Below are 15,689 nucleotides of genomic sequence, written 5' to 3'. Positions count from 1 at the left end.
GAAGCACTACCCGGCTATAACTTAGCATGGTAGACTTTTATTAAAGACTACTCTGCTAAGTTCCTAGTACGATAAGATTCCCTATTACCCACCCTTTTGGAAACTGCCTTTTCAAATGGTCCCATCTGGAAAGCATCATAGGGCTATTAAAGCAAAAATTTAACGCCAATTTAAAATTTTCTTCCCCAAGGCAGTTACTCTGATTGACCATTCTAGTTGGTCCCCCCAACCCTCTTCTGTCCCCTTCAACGACGCCACTGTGGTTGGCCAAATCAAAGGTGGTAACGAATCAGCATTTAGGAGGGAGATTGAATATCTGGTTGAGTGGTGCTACAACAACAACCTCTCTCTCAATGTCAGCAAGACCAAGGAGCTGATTATTGATTTCAGGAGGAGGACACCAGAGGTTCATGAGCCAGTCCTCATTGGGGGATCAGAGGTGGAGAGGGTCAGCAAATTTAAATTCCTTGGTGTTATCATTTCAGAGGACCTGTTCTGGGCCCAGTGGAAGGAAAGGAAATTGTCTTTTAAACTCACGAGAGAGCATAGGCCATCAACTTTTTCCTGTTGATGTTTCTGTAGCAGGCAATTTCTTTTTTACAAGGCCGAGTTGCTAGCTTGACGCTCAACCCAGCATGGATGGAAAGCATGCCTGGGGAGCTGGCTGGGTTCGAACTCGGGAGCCTTCGCTCCGAAGTCCGGCGCTGATGCCACTATGCTACCAGCCGGCCGCCTGGGCCCAGTACGCAAGTGCAATTATGATTAAAACATGGCAACACCTCTACTTAGAAGTTTGCAAAGATTCTGTATGACATCTAATACTTTGACAAACTTCTATAGATATGTGGTGGAGAGTACATTGATATAGAAACGCCGATGTCTTTAAATGGAAAAATCCTACAAAAAGCAGTAGATAGGGCCCAGTCCATTACAGATAAAGCGCACCCCACCATTGAGCACCTCTATACAAAGCGCTTTCACAAGAAAGCAGTATCCATCATCAGGAACCCCTGCTACCCAAGTCATGCTCTCTTCTCACTGCTGCCATCAGGAAGAAGGTACAGGAGGCTCAGGACCAATACCACCAGGTTCAAGAACAGTTATTACCCTTCAACCACTAGGCACTTGAACCAGTGGGAATAACTTCACTCAGCTTCACTTGCCCATTACATTGAAATGTTCCCACAACCTATGGACTCACTTTCAACAATTATAAAGAGTCACTTTCAAGGACTCTTCATCTCATGTTCTTGATGTTTTTGCTTACTTATTTATTAATATTATTTTTCCTTTTTGTATTCGCACTGTTGTCCTTTGCACACTGGTTGATGCAGTCTTTCGTTGATTCTATTATGGTTATTGGATTTATTAAGTATGCCTATAAGAAAAGGAATCTCATGGTTGTATAAGGTGACATATACATACTTTGATAATATATTTACTTTGAACTTTATTGCCCTTGTCACTGTGCTGTGTAAATATTTTAACCACTTTTTATAATACTGTTTACATTGTAAATATATGCTGGTATTTATGAATTTATGCACATTTTATTTCCATATCTGTACTCTAATTTGATTTTTTATTTAATTCTTTATAATTGTTGAATGTTGTTTTTTGTTGCTTGTCATGCCAACTCACCTCAGCAAAGTCCTCAGACATATGCAACCTTCTCACTGGCCTCGTATACAAACCTGATTTGTTAGCCAACTCTGCTGACAGCTACGTGAGTCGGGGTGAGAAGGCCACCTTTCATAACGAAGGGTCAGGACGAAGGGTCTCGGCCTGAAACGTCGACTGTACCTCTTCCTAGAGATGCTGCCTGGCCTGCTGTGTTCACCAGCAACTTTGATGTGTATTGCTTGAATTTCCAGCATCTGCAGAATTCCTGTTGTCTGCACATTTCTGTAGCTGTTATACGTTATTTTGAATTTGACTCTTGTTTTACCTCAATGCACTGTGTTATGAATTGATCTGCATGACCCGAATGCAAGACAAACTTTTTTGCTATATCTTAGTGCATGTGACAATAATAAACCAATTCTAATTCCACAATGAACCAGATGTCCCAACTTGAATGCTGATCTGTTGATTGGGTGGGGTGTTGGGCTCTGGGTGGATGGTGCTGTCTGACCACCTTTTCCTCCCTTCACCCAGTCCACTTCTCAGACCAAAGTCTCCTTCTTCATTCAACTCACAGTCTGACGTAGAACATTAGAAAGTTTTTGACAAGAACAGGCCATTTGGTCCAACTTGCCAAATTCCTGTTCACATAGTGTGTTGGAATAACTATCAAGTTTAGAATTGAAAGTCTCTAAGGTACTTTTTTTTTGTGCCATACTCTGCCAGAGCCTTGGCGACCACTTTTCAAGTGGTTGTCTTGGAGGAAAGATTCTGTGAGTGGTCCCCCACATCCTCACAGCGCAGTTGTGTTTTTTACGAGGCCGAGTTGCGAGCTCGACACTCAACCTGGCACGGATGGAAAGAGTGCCTGGGAACGGCCCGGCTGGATTTGAACACAGGAACCTTCGCTCTGGAATCTGGCGCTGATGTCACTGAGAGTAGGGTACTACTCTCAACTAAACAACTAGATAGTTTATTCCATGTGTCCACAATTTGCTGTGCTTCCTAATGTTAGTCTTAAATCTATCTTTAACCAGTCTTCACTTCTGTACTTGATGATGGATTAATTTTGAAGTAGCAGCTGGTGTCCACCTTACTTAAACCTTTAATGAATTTGAACACTTCTATCATGTGTCCTCTCATTCTATGTCTACTTAGGCAAAACAGATTTAATTTTTTCAGTCATTCTTCATAGACCTGGAATGAGTATCGTCACTCTTCTCTGAACACTCTCCAGTGCCTTTTCATCCCTCATACAATATGGAGACCAAAATTGTACACAGTCCTGAAGGTGTGGCCTCACAAGAGCATTAAAAAGCTTAAGGAGAACCTCTCTAACTTGAACTCCACTGAGCGCATTATATAGCCCAACATTCTATTAGTCTTTCTAATCGTTCCTGTGCATTGTCTAGGTGTTGATAGTGAGTCTACTAGGATGCCCAAATCCATCTCAAACAGTGCACTGTCTAATTCAAGACCCTCCTCCTTTGTATATCTATATCTAATGTTTCTACTTCCTAACTGTAATACTTTATATTTACTTTATTTAAGTTTCATCTGCCATTTATCTGCCCATATCTGGATTTTGTTTAGATCTAATTGTATTGATTCTGCTGCCTGAATGTTATCAGCCCATACTGCTAATTTTGTGTTATCAGCAAACTTTACTAGTTTATTTGTTATGTGTTTATCCAGATCATTAATATAAATTAAAAAGAGCAGCACTCCCAAAACTGATCCCCGTGGAACCCCACTTTTAATATCTTCTAGGTGTGAAAATGATCCTCTCATCATAACTTGTTTTCTGCTTTTGAGACAATTCTGCACCCATTTGCACACCTTACCCTGAATCCATACCTCCTGTAATTTAATTATTAACCTCTTGTGGGGTACCTTGTCAAAAGCCTTCTGAAAGGCCAAGTACTGTAAATGATATCAACTGCTCTATTGTTGTCATAAATTTTGGTTGCCTCTTCACACAACTCCAGCATAGTAATAAAACATGATTTCCCCTTTCTGAACCCATGCTGGCTTTCATCTAACATGCTTGTTCTTATCAGCTGCTTTTCCAACTCATTTTTTATTATTGTTTTCATTACCTTACCTACAATACACGTTATGCTTACTGATCTATAGTTATCATGATATAGTTATCAGTGCAGTCACCCTTTTTGTATACCGGAACAACATTAGCCCATTTCCAGCCCGAAGGGATTTCACCAGTCTTCAATTACTTTTGAAAAATACACGTTTGGGATTTGTATATATAATCACAGACCTCTTTAAGTACCCTTGTCTGGCCCTGGAGATTTATTAACTTTTAGCCTTTTAGCTGAAGCAGGACTTCACTTTCTAAAATCTCTTAAGTCACTTAAAACAATCTTACACTGACTCTACACTTACTGGCATATTGCTAACATCTTCATAGGTGAATACTTTGGCAAAATATGAGTTAAGAGTATCTGCTATGTCCTTCTCTGTGTAATTTAACACTTCACTATTATTCCTAATACACTTAACTTCCTCCTTTACTTTTCTCTTACTACTAAAGTATTGAAAAAAATCTCTTGTGGTCAATTATAGCATTATCAGCAATACCCTTCTCAACCTACCTCCTGGCAATCCAAATTCCCCTCTTGACTATTGTTAGAGTGATTTTTGGGATTAGGTCATCTACATTTAGCAAATGGCTTTGGCTACCAGTCTTCTGTTCCTTGACAATGTATTGTGGATTTAATTTGGAACAATGCATTTCCTAAAAGCTGTGAATCCCAGTCCACAGAAGATGCTGGCATCTGTGGGATGGATGTGAACCAGAAGGTGTGAAGTTTGCCTGTAGCTTCAAAAGAAAGCATTGTCTATACTTTTTGTAAATATGAAATTGTCCTTTGTGTTTAGCAAATAAATATCAAGCCCCACATTGGGCCAGCAGACCTTTCCACCGAAAGCGTCTCTGTATGATGCTTGCTGTACCTTGTTTTATCGAATAAAGAAGCTGCTTTGTATTTACCAGTAACTCTCTCCGGTGATTTCATTCACGCAACAACAACTATAGCTTTCATATTTTCATATGCCCCATGGTGAATGTCGTTACTATTTTTTTCTGTATTCCTTATATAGCTGTCTTTTCTTCAATAATTTTTTATGTATATCTTTATTCTTCCATGTAGTTGATCTATTTTTATTACTTCTCCTGACCTTGGGTATGAACATTTCCTGCACTATGTTTTGTTGCCTTGAAATCGATCCAATTGTTCCTCAACTGACTCAACATCAAGCAGTTCCTTCTAGTTTACCTTCTGAAATCTTTGCTTTTGTGTACTTATAGACTCATACCAAACAATGTTTCATGCTGCTGCATCGTAACATATGTTATGCTGCATCATAATCATATGTCCTGTTCCACTGGCAGTACAGAGTCACCAGAGGGGTTAGCATAGTGATGTACAAGCATAAGAGGTAGCCCTGGATTTCCGCTACATTGATCCTAGATCTTGTAAGATTTCAAGGGCTGCAGTTTGGGGTCTTCATCCAGGGTCCTCAATCAGCAAGTCCCAGCCCCAAGACATTACCACATTGTAGAATTCACAGCCCAACAGTTTCAGTTGCATTGGTAATGAATGAATGTTTAGGATGTTAGACAGTGTCACTCATGTGGTCTGCTTGGTCTTGAATAATGGTGAAGTTCTTGAGAGTTGTTGGAGCTGTACTCAAGTTCAAGTTCAGGTTAATTGTCATTCAACAATATACATGTATACAGCTAAATGAAACGTTCCTCTGGGACCAAGGTACAAATTGCAGAACATATAGTTACGATAAAGCACAATACAGTCTCAAAATAATATGAGCAAAGTGTCATTCAGGGAAGGGGAGAGTATCTGTCACATTCCTGACTTGTGTCCGGTTGATTGTTAGTAGGGATTTGGAGTGTCAAGATGTAAATGATGAGTTCTTGAATAACCAGAATTGAACCTACTGTTGATGTTGGAGTCAAGATAGTTATGTATTTGACCTTGTTGTCAGTGGTGTAGGGTGGCAGGCTGGAGACACATCTCTAACAAATTAGGTGTACGATGCTCCTTTCGTGCTCTAGCCTGCAGCCTGCAGGTTACCCCTGGGCAAGGTGTAGCCCCCCTGATCAGGGTTACATGAAGCCATGGGAGCAAGTGGTGGATGGTTGCATGAGCAGCTGGAGGCTGGAGCATATCACAAGTGATGCTTATGCAACCACTGACACCAGGCAGACAACCTCTGAAGACTATTGATAATGGCTGGGGTCACCAATCTTGTAAAGCCAGTCCTCAGAAGAAGGCAATGGCAAATCACTTGTGCAGAAAAATTTGCCAAGAATAATCATGGTCATGGAAAGACCATGATCTCCCATGTTGTATGACATGGCACTTAACAAACGAATGATTCAAAGGTGACCTTCAGGTTATTGATGGTATGAGATTTGGTGATGGTAAATAGAATATCATAAATTCAGAAGCAGAAATGTTTACTGATTAATGCACAATATTCAATTCAACTGATCTCAACAAATGAAGCAGTCCATAATGCATACAGCAAGATATAGCTAACATTCAGGTATGGACTTTTAAGTGGCAAGTAACATTCACATTCACAAAAATGTCAAGCAATGACTATCTCCAAAAAGAGAAAATCTACCTCAATATTCAATGCCATTACCATGGCTTTTAAATTTACAGGAACATATTGGTCTTGAACTCTTGCTATTTCTCCTTTTAATGCTTCCCACTGTGCAGATGTAGCCTTACCCTCAAGTAGACACTCCCAAACCACCTTTGTAAGGCCCACCCTTATGGTAGTGAAATCAGCCTTACCCCTATCTATGTCATTAATGGTCCATTCTTATCCTTTTCCATAACCACTTTAAACCATACTAGCTCCAAGATGTTCCCTACTGATACTCCCTTCATTTGACCGGATCATTCCCGCTCGATATAGTCCAGTCCACTCCAGCTGGAGTGTTTGCTGACATCTTCAACTGCTCCTTGCTTCAGTCTAAGATCCCCTCGTGTTTTAAGAAGGCAACTATAATCCCAGTGCCGAAGAAGAGCAAGGTGACATGCCTGAATGACTATCGACCTGTGGCTCTGAGATCAATTGCTATGAAGTGCTTCGAGAGATTGGTTATGGCACACATCAACCACAGCCTACCGGTCAACCTCGACGCTTTGCAATTCGCCTACCGGAGCAACAGGTCAACAGCAGATGCCATCTCTCTGGCCCTACATTCCTCCTTAGAACACCTGGAGAATAAAGATGCATACATAAGGCTCCTTTTCATTGACTACAGCTTTGCCTTTAATACCATCATTCCAAATAAACTGATTCCTAAGCTCTGGAACCTGGGCCTTAGCACCAGATCTGCAACTGGATCTTCAACTTCCTCACAGACAGGACCCAGGCTGTAAAAATAGGGGACAAGCTCTCCTCTACAATCACTCTGAGCACCGGTGCCCCACAAGGCTGTGTACTCAGCCCCCTGCTGTACTCACTGTACACCCATGATTGTGTAGCCAAGTTTCCATCAAACTCAATATATAAGTTTGCTGATGACACAACAATTGTAGGCTGTATCTCAGGTAATGATGAGTTTGAGTACAGAGAGGAAATTAAGAACCTGGTGGCATGGTGCGAAGCCAATAACCTATCCCTCAACGTCAGCAAGACGAAGGAATTGGTTGTTGACTTCAGAAGGAGTAGCGGACCGCACGACCCAATTTACATCGGTGGTGCACAAGTGGAACAGGTCAAAAGCTTTAAGTTCCTTGGGGTCAATATCACAAATGACCTGACTTGGTCCAACCAAGCAGAGTCCACTGCCAAGAAGGCCCACCAGCGCCTTTACTTCCTGAGAAAACTAAAGAAATTTGGCCTGTCCCCTAAAACCCTCACTAATTTTATAGATGCACTATAGAAAGCATTCTTCTCGGGTGCATCACAACCTGGTATGGAAGTTGTCCTGTTCAAGACCGAAAGAAGCTGCAGAAGATAGTGAACACGGCGCAGCACATCACACAACCCAATCTTCCGTCCTTGGAATCACTTTACACTGCACGCTGTCAGAGCAGTGCTGCCAGGATAATCAAGGACACGACCCACCCAGCCAACACACTTTTCGTCCCTCTTCCCTCCGGGAGAAGGCTCAGGAGCTTGAAGACTCGTACGGCCAGATTTGGGAACAGCTTCTTTCCAACTGTGACAAGACTGCTGGACGGATCCTAACCCGGATCTGGGCCGTACCCTCCAAATATCTGGACCTGCCTCTCGGTTTTTTTGCACTACCTTACTTTCCATTTTTCTATTTTCTATGTATGATTTACAATTTAAATTTTTAATATTTACAAATTTTTACTATTTTTAATATTTAATATTTGTAATCCAGGGAGTGGGAAGCGCAGAATCAAATATCGCTGTGATAATTGTACGTTCTAGTACCAATTGTTTGGCGACAATAAAGTATAAAGTATAAGTATAATGCTCCTTCCCTTGTTTATCTATCTACAAACTGCATCAAAAGGTTCTGGACACACCTCAGAACCTTTAACACTGAGGCACTTACAATTAATTGGGCAATTGAAATACAGCAGTATTACTTTTATTGCATCTCTGTGACATCTGCTCCTCTGTCTCCTGTTGACTGTTAGAAAGTCTGTAAAACACTTCAGCAAAGTTATGACTCCCTTTTTATTCCTAATCTATACTCAAATGGCTTCATTTGAGAAGCCCTCAGGATATCCTTCCTTAATACTGAAACAATGCAATCTTTGACTAACAGTGCAAATATCTCAACACCCCCCCCCGCAACCTTGTTATTTCTCAATCTGTTTCGCCTGAAAACTCCAGACACTGAGATACTCAATTGCCCGTCCTGCCTGAACATTAATCATGTCTCAACAATGGAAGCAATATTGTAGAACCTTGTGGTAGTTAAAGCTTTGAGTTCCTTACTGGTCATACTCCTTACGTTAAATTAAATGCAATGTACTTTGAATTCCATGAATGTTCACACTCACTTGTTGAGTCCACAGGACTTAATAACTCACTGACTTTTTCCTCCTACAGGTACTTGTACCTCTCCATCTGAACATCCACTCTGAATGCTCTTCCCCTGCTAAATCAATTTAAACCTTCTCTCACAGCATCAGCATATGATGTTTTCTTTCATTTATTAACTTCTGCTTTCTTCTATTTCTTACGTATCATGTAATTTAGAAATAAACTTCAAAAAATTACAGATTTTATTAAATAATTTGTTTCTAAAAGAGCTATACTAGGAAAACAACAGGAAACTCCTAAAGGAATAATACAGAACATCCAGCTTAAATAGAAAAGCAGACAAAACAAGCATAATTCCAACTAGATTATTAAATAAATCAGAAATCAAGCAAGAAGGAAAATAACTGCAATGAATCTTTAAGGAAGAAAGGTAAGATAGTCCACAGGGATAATCATCGGGAGCTGCAGTAGCTGGAGGTTAGCACGATGCTATTACAACCTGGGACATCGGAGTTTGGAGTTCAGTTACAGAGGCCTCTAATAAGAAAGTGTGTATGCTCTTCCTGTGTGCATGCGTGTTTCTTCCATGTGCTCCAGTTTTCCCCTACAGTCCAAAGCTGTACCAGTTAGTAGATTAATTGGTCATTGCAAATTGTCCTGTGATTAGGCTAGGGGTAAATTGGTGGTGCTGGGTGATGCAGCTTGGTGGGATCTGTTCTGTGCCTCATCTCTAAATAACAAATAAGAAATATGTTTTAAAAAACTGGCCTGCAAAAAGGATTTAAGAGAACAGTTCACTATATAAATATATAGTACTTTACTGTAAAAGTTGGAGTACAGTCAGAAAAGTAATTGGAATTGTACTTTACAAGGTAATGATGAGAAAATATTTGAACTGTTGCATCTAAAGCAATCTAATACAGATGGTGTAGTTCTGAAATAGGAACACAAGATGCTGGGAGTATCTGTAGAGCAACAGCTACCAAAGCAGGGTCAACTTTCTGGACTCCCTGTCTGCTGTACTGTGGTGGAATCATATCACATGGGCAATGTCAGTTCGAGAGGAAACTCAACAGTGTCTTGTCACTTCAATCAGAATGGCCTTTAAAAGCCTATTCTAATTGTAATGAGACCACACTTATTCAGTTATTATACACATGATTATGGCGAACTAAGGGCCACTCTTACGCATACATTATAAATATATATACAAGCAACACACAATATCCAGCATCTACAGATTCTCTCTTGTTTGGATATACATAATGCAAGTTGATGTCCAAGTGCACATATATTTGCCACTCCAAATATCAGCAAAGTTAACCTGCTGCGTGCACATTAATTGAATCATAGAAATGAATGAGATAATGTTTTAGGTTGACTTATCAGACCAAGAAGAATTTTAAGTTTTTGATAAATACAGAAATAGGAAAAGTGAGCATGGATAAACAGACAGAGAAGATGCTTTATCTTACAATCGAATGACTAAATTATAACAAAAATGGAAGTGCAAAGCAGAATGGGGAACTGAGACACTGAAATAAGTAGATATTAAGTCCTGAGATAGTTATCGTGGCTAAACAAAGGAGAAGCAAACAAAGAAAATGTTACGGGAAGAAGACTTAGGTGACGCAGGATTCTGGGGAAGAGAGATGGGTGCACTTCAGAGTGTGATTCTTCCCACTGGCCATCTAGTAATAGGGTATTTTCACCCCTACTTCACCTCTTGTTCTTTCTTGTTCAAATTGGAGCTGTTTGCCCTTGTAAAGAGAAAGCTGAAATACAACTTACCTTTGATATACTTAACAATATATATTTATCTATATACTTAGTTCTCACTTTGGCAGTCTGAGGTACCCATCTGCTTCAAGCAGTCTTCAGTTACATAGGTGCTAAGAAAAGTACTGGTAACTTGCCTTAATGACAATGGTCCAGTAGCACTTACATCCACTGTGATGGAGTGTTTTGAGAGGTTGATGATGAAACACATTAACTCCTGCCTGAGAAGTGACTTGGATCCATTCCAATTTGTGTACCGGCACAACGGGTCCACAGCCGATGCCATTTCATTGACTCTTCATTCAACAGTGGAACATCTGGATAGCAAAGGTGTATACATCAGGATGCTCTTTATCAACTACAGCTCGTCATTCAATACTATCATTCCCTCAAAGCTAATCAATAAGTTTCAAGACCTTGGTCTCAATACCTCTTTATGCAATTGGATCCTTGATTCCCTCACTTGCAGACCCCAGTCAGTTCATATTGGGAATAACATTTCCTTCACAATCTCCATCAGCACAAGGCTGTGTGTTTAGCCTCCTGCTCTATTCACTTCACATTTATGACTCTAGCCTAAGCACAGCTCCAATGCCATTTTAAGTTTGCTGACAACACCACTTCATTGGTCAAATCAAAGGTAGTGTTGAATCAGCACATAGGAGGGAGATTGAAAAATTTGGCTGAGAGGTGCGACAACAACAATCTCTCTCTCAAGGTCAGCAAAACCAAGGAGCTGATTATTGACCAGGAGGAAACCAGAGGTTGATGAGCCACTCCTCATCAGAGGTGGAGAGCAAATTTAAATTCCTCGGTACTGTCATTTCAGAGGACCTGTCCTGGGCCCAGCACAGAAGTACAATCATAAAGAAAGCACAGCAGTGCCTCTACTTCCTTAGAAGTTTGCAAAGATTCGGCATGACATCTAAAACTTCGACTAACTTTTATAGGTATTTGGTAGAGAATATGTTGACTGGCTGCATCGCTGCTTGGCATGGAAACAACAATGCCCTTGAACGGAAAATCCCACAAAACATAATGGATATGGCCCAGTCCTTCATGAGTAAAGCTCTCCCCACCACTGAGCATATCTACACGGTGCGTTGTCACAGGAAAGCAGCATCCATAACAGGGACCCCCACCACCTAGGTCATGCTCTCCTCACTGCTATCATCAGGAGGAAGGTGGTACAGGAGCCTCGAGACTCACACCACCAGGTTCAGGAACAGTTATTACCCCTCAACCATTAGGCTCTTGAATCAGCGGGGATAACTTCACTCGCCCCATCACTGAACAGTTCCCACAACCAATGGGCTCACTTTCAAGTACTCTTCATCTCATGATCTCAATATTTATTCCTTGTTTATTTATCATTATTCTTTTTTTCTTTCTTTTGTATTTGCACAGTGTATTGTCTTTTGTTCATGTGGTCTTTCATTGATTCTGTTATGGTTATTGGATTTATTGAGTATGCACACAAGAAAATGATTCTCAGGGCTGTGACTAATTAACCCATTCGTCTTTGGAATGCACTTTATACTTTATTGTCGCCAAACAATTGATACTAGAATGTACAATCATCACAGCAATATTTAATTCTGCGCTTTGCACTCCCTGGAGTACAAATCCATAGTAAATATTAAAAAATTTAAATTATAAATCATAAATAGAAAATAGAAAAGGGAAAGTAAGGTAGTGCAAAGAAACCGAGAGGCAGGTCTGGATATTTGGAGGGTACGGCCCATATCCAGGTCAGGATCCGTTCAGCGGCCTTATCACAGTTGGAAAGAAGCTGTTTCAAATCTGACCGTATGAATCTTCAAGCTCCTGAGCCTTCTCCCGGAGGGAGGAGGGATGAAAGGTGTGTTGGCTGAGTGGGTCGTGTCCTTGATTATCCTGGCAGCATTGCTCTGACAGCGTGCGGTGTAAAGTGAGTCCAAGGACGGAAGATTGGTTTATGTGATGTGCTGGGCTGTGTTCACGATCTCTGCAGCTTCTTCTGGTTTTGGACAGGACAACTTCCATACCAGGTTGTGATGCACCGTAGAAGAATGCTTTCTATGGTGCATCTATAAAAATTAGTGAGGGTTTTAGGGGACAGGCCAAATTTCTTTAGCTTTCTCAGGAAGTAAAGGCACTGGTGGGCCTTCTTGGCAGTGGACTGGGCTTGGTTGGACCAAGTCAGGTCATTTGTGATATTGACCCCGAGGAACTTAAAGCTTTTGACCTGTTCCACTTGCGCACCACCAATGTAAATGGGGTCGTGCGGTCCGCTACTCCTTCTGAAGTTAACAACCAATTCCTTCGTCTTGCTGATGTTGAGGGATAGGTTATTGTCTTCGCACCATGCCACCAGGTTCTTAATTTCCTCTCTGTACTCAAACTCATCATTACCCGAGATATGGCTTACAATTGTGGTGTCATCAGCAAACTTGTATATTGAGTTCGATGGAAACTTGGCTACACAATCATGGGTGCACAGTAAGTACAGCAGGGGGCTGAGTACACAGCCTTGTGGGGCACCAGTGCTCAGAGTGATTGTAGAGGAGAGCTTGTCCCCTATTTTTACAGCCTGGGTCCTGTCTGTGAGGAAGTTGAAGATCCAGCTGCAGATCTGAGTGCTAAGGCCCAGGTTCCGGATCTTAGGAATCAGTTTATTTGGAATGATGGTATTAAAGGCAGAGCTGTAGTCAATGAAAAGGAGCCTTACATATGTGTCTTTATTCTCCAGGTGTTCTACGGAGGAATGTAGGGCCAGAATGTGGGAGGAAACCCAATGGTCACAGGGAGAATGTACACTCTTTTTACGGACAACAGTGGAATTGAACCCAGGTTAGACCTTAAGAGCACAACACATAGGAGCAGAATTAAACCATTTGACCCAATAGATTGCTGGTGCTGTAATAGTACTACACTAACCACTATGCTACAGTGCTGCTTAACTTTCCTTATCGATAAAACTAGAGATATAGGGAGGAGATATTCAGAGATATGAGAAGAACTTCTTTACTCAGAGAGTGGTGATTTCCTGGAGTGCATTGTCCAGGACCTGGAGAAAATGTTTGAAGCTGCATCACTGACAGCATTTAACGAATGTCTAGGGTGGACACTTGAATCTCGTAGGCTCCGAGGGCTGTAGAGTGTGCTGGGTAATGGGGTTAGTACAGAATTATGTACACTAGTTGGTGTGGACTATTTGGGTGAAATGGCCTATTCCCTTGTACAAATCTATCATTCAAGTGGAATATGACAGAAAATCTTAGTATTGGAGGCAACAAAGGAAAGGGGTGAAAGCAAGGAAAATATTCAGGCCGAGGTAAAGGCGTCAAAGGTTACAGGGAGAATGGAATTGAGAGGGATAATATATCAGCCATGGTAGAATGGCAGGCCAGACCCTCATACCACAGGGTCACCTGTTGCAGCCACCCAAGGGAGGAGTTGCCAGAGGCGGTGTGGGAGAGAGCAGGAGCCTGTGCTGGGTTGGGGGCTGGTACCTCCTTTCGGTGCTGCTCTCCAGTGTTCACTCGGTAGAAGACAAGCTGGATTCTGTTCGTCTGTGGCTGCACTAGCATGTGATGAGGACTGCTAGGACAACATCCCATACACCATTAATCTACAGGCCATGACACTCAAGGACTTGAACGATATTGTTTACCTTTTGTGACTTACGTTTTTCTGCTATTGTAATTATATGTGCTATACATGCCTTGTGCTGTGTGCAACTATTGGTACTGTGTTTTGCACCCTGGGCTCAGGAGTTCGACTGTTTCATTTGGCTGCATTCATGACAATTGAACTTGAATTTGAATACTGTATGAACAAAGAGGAGAAATATCTGTGATCCAGGAATATGTGGAAGAAAGCTGGGAGATGCTGGGCAGTACAGAATATCTTAATTGCCATGTATGGTAAGGAATCTCTTCTCCAATCCCACCCAGATTACAACTGGTAAAATGGATCTTCTTTCTCTCCTAAAGAACAATAGTGCACAATATCGAGGCACCTGAGCTGTCGTGAGAAAGTTAAAGTAAGTGGCACAGAAACCATTATCAGTCTTTTGACTACAAATCATTTGGAGGAGATTTCTTTTGGAAGCCAACCTATTTCATAGATATGAACATGAGAGCAACACATACAAAATACTGGAGAAACTCACAGGCCAGGCAGCATCTATGGAAAAGAGTAAACAGTCAATGTTTCGGACCAAGACCCTTCATGAGACCATTTCATATATATCCTTTTCCGCCACTTCATCACCTTTACCCTACACTAAAGTAAACATTGTGTTGGGCACGTGGCCAAGTGGTTAAGGCGTTCGCCTAGTGAACTGAAGGTGAGGAGTGACGCCCCACCACAGACTTCCAATCTGCGCCTTGTAAGGCATGAAAATGCCTGACACAGACCTCTCATGGTCTGAGTTGATGTTCCCTCCCTCAAAGTAAAGATTACCTTTCGCAGCTTGTGCTTCTTCATTATCAGCATCATCTTCCCTCTTGATACCTTCACACTTGGCTGTGGAGGCCCAGTCATTGTGTATTAAAAGCAGAAGTTGATAAGATATTGATTAGTAAGAGTATCAAAAATTATGGGGAGAAGGCAGGAGAATGGGGTTCAGACAGATAATGAATCAGCCATGATGGAATAGCGGAGCATACTTGATGGGCTGAATGGCATAATTTTGCTCGTATGTGTTATAGTCTTATTAATATGTTGGATATTCTGGAGAGAATATTATAAAGTTCAAAGTACATTTATTATCAAAGTATGTACACTATATACAACATTGAGATTTGTCTCCTTACAGGCAGCCACTAGACAAAGAAACCTAATAGAACCCATTAAAGAAAGAAGACCCTCAAACACCCAATGTGCAGAAAAAACAAATCATGCAAACAATAAAAATAAGCAAGTGACATTCAGAATTGAAGTTCACAGAAGTGAGTCCGCAGCCACGAAGCCAGTCACAGCCAATCCAGGAGCCCATTACTTGCAAGGCCACAGCTTCAGCACAGCTTTTGATTGGAAGAAGGAAGTCTGAGAGTCGGAGTGGGAGTGCGGGGGAAGACATTTTTGAAATTTTCGTTTTTTTTATCTCCAACGGCGTTCAGAGAGGCGGGACTGCGCAGGCGTGTGACATCGGGCAGTGCAGCGCGGCAGATTTAAAAGGAACAGAGCCTCATACAGCGGGCAGCATAGTTTGCGGGCGGCAGAGTGAGCCGGGAGCAGAGTGAAGACTTAAGGGCTTCGGCTCAACGGGCTTA

The sequence above is a fragment of the Mobula birostris genome, chromosome 2 (genome assembly GCF_030028105.1).
Source record: "Mobula birostris isolate sMobBir1 chromosome 2, sMobBir1.hap1, whole genome shotgun sequence".
Taxonomy (NCBI): Eukaryota; Metazoa; Chordata; class Chondrichthyes; order Myliobatiformes; family Myliobatidae; genus Mobula; species Mobula birostris.
This window is presented reverse-complemented; position numbering follows the sequence as displayed.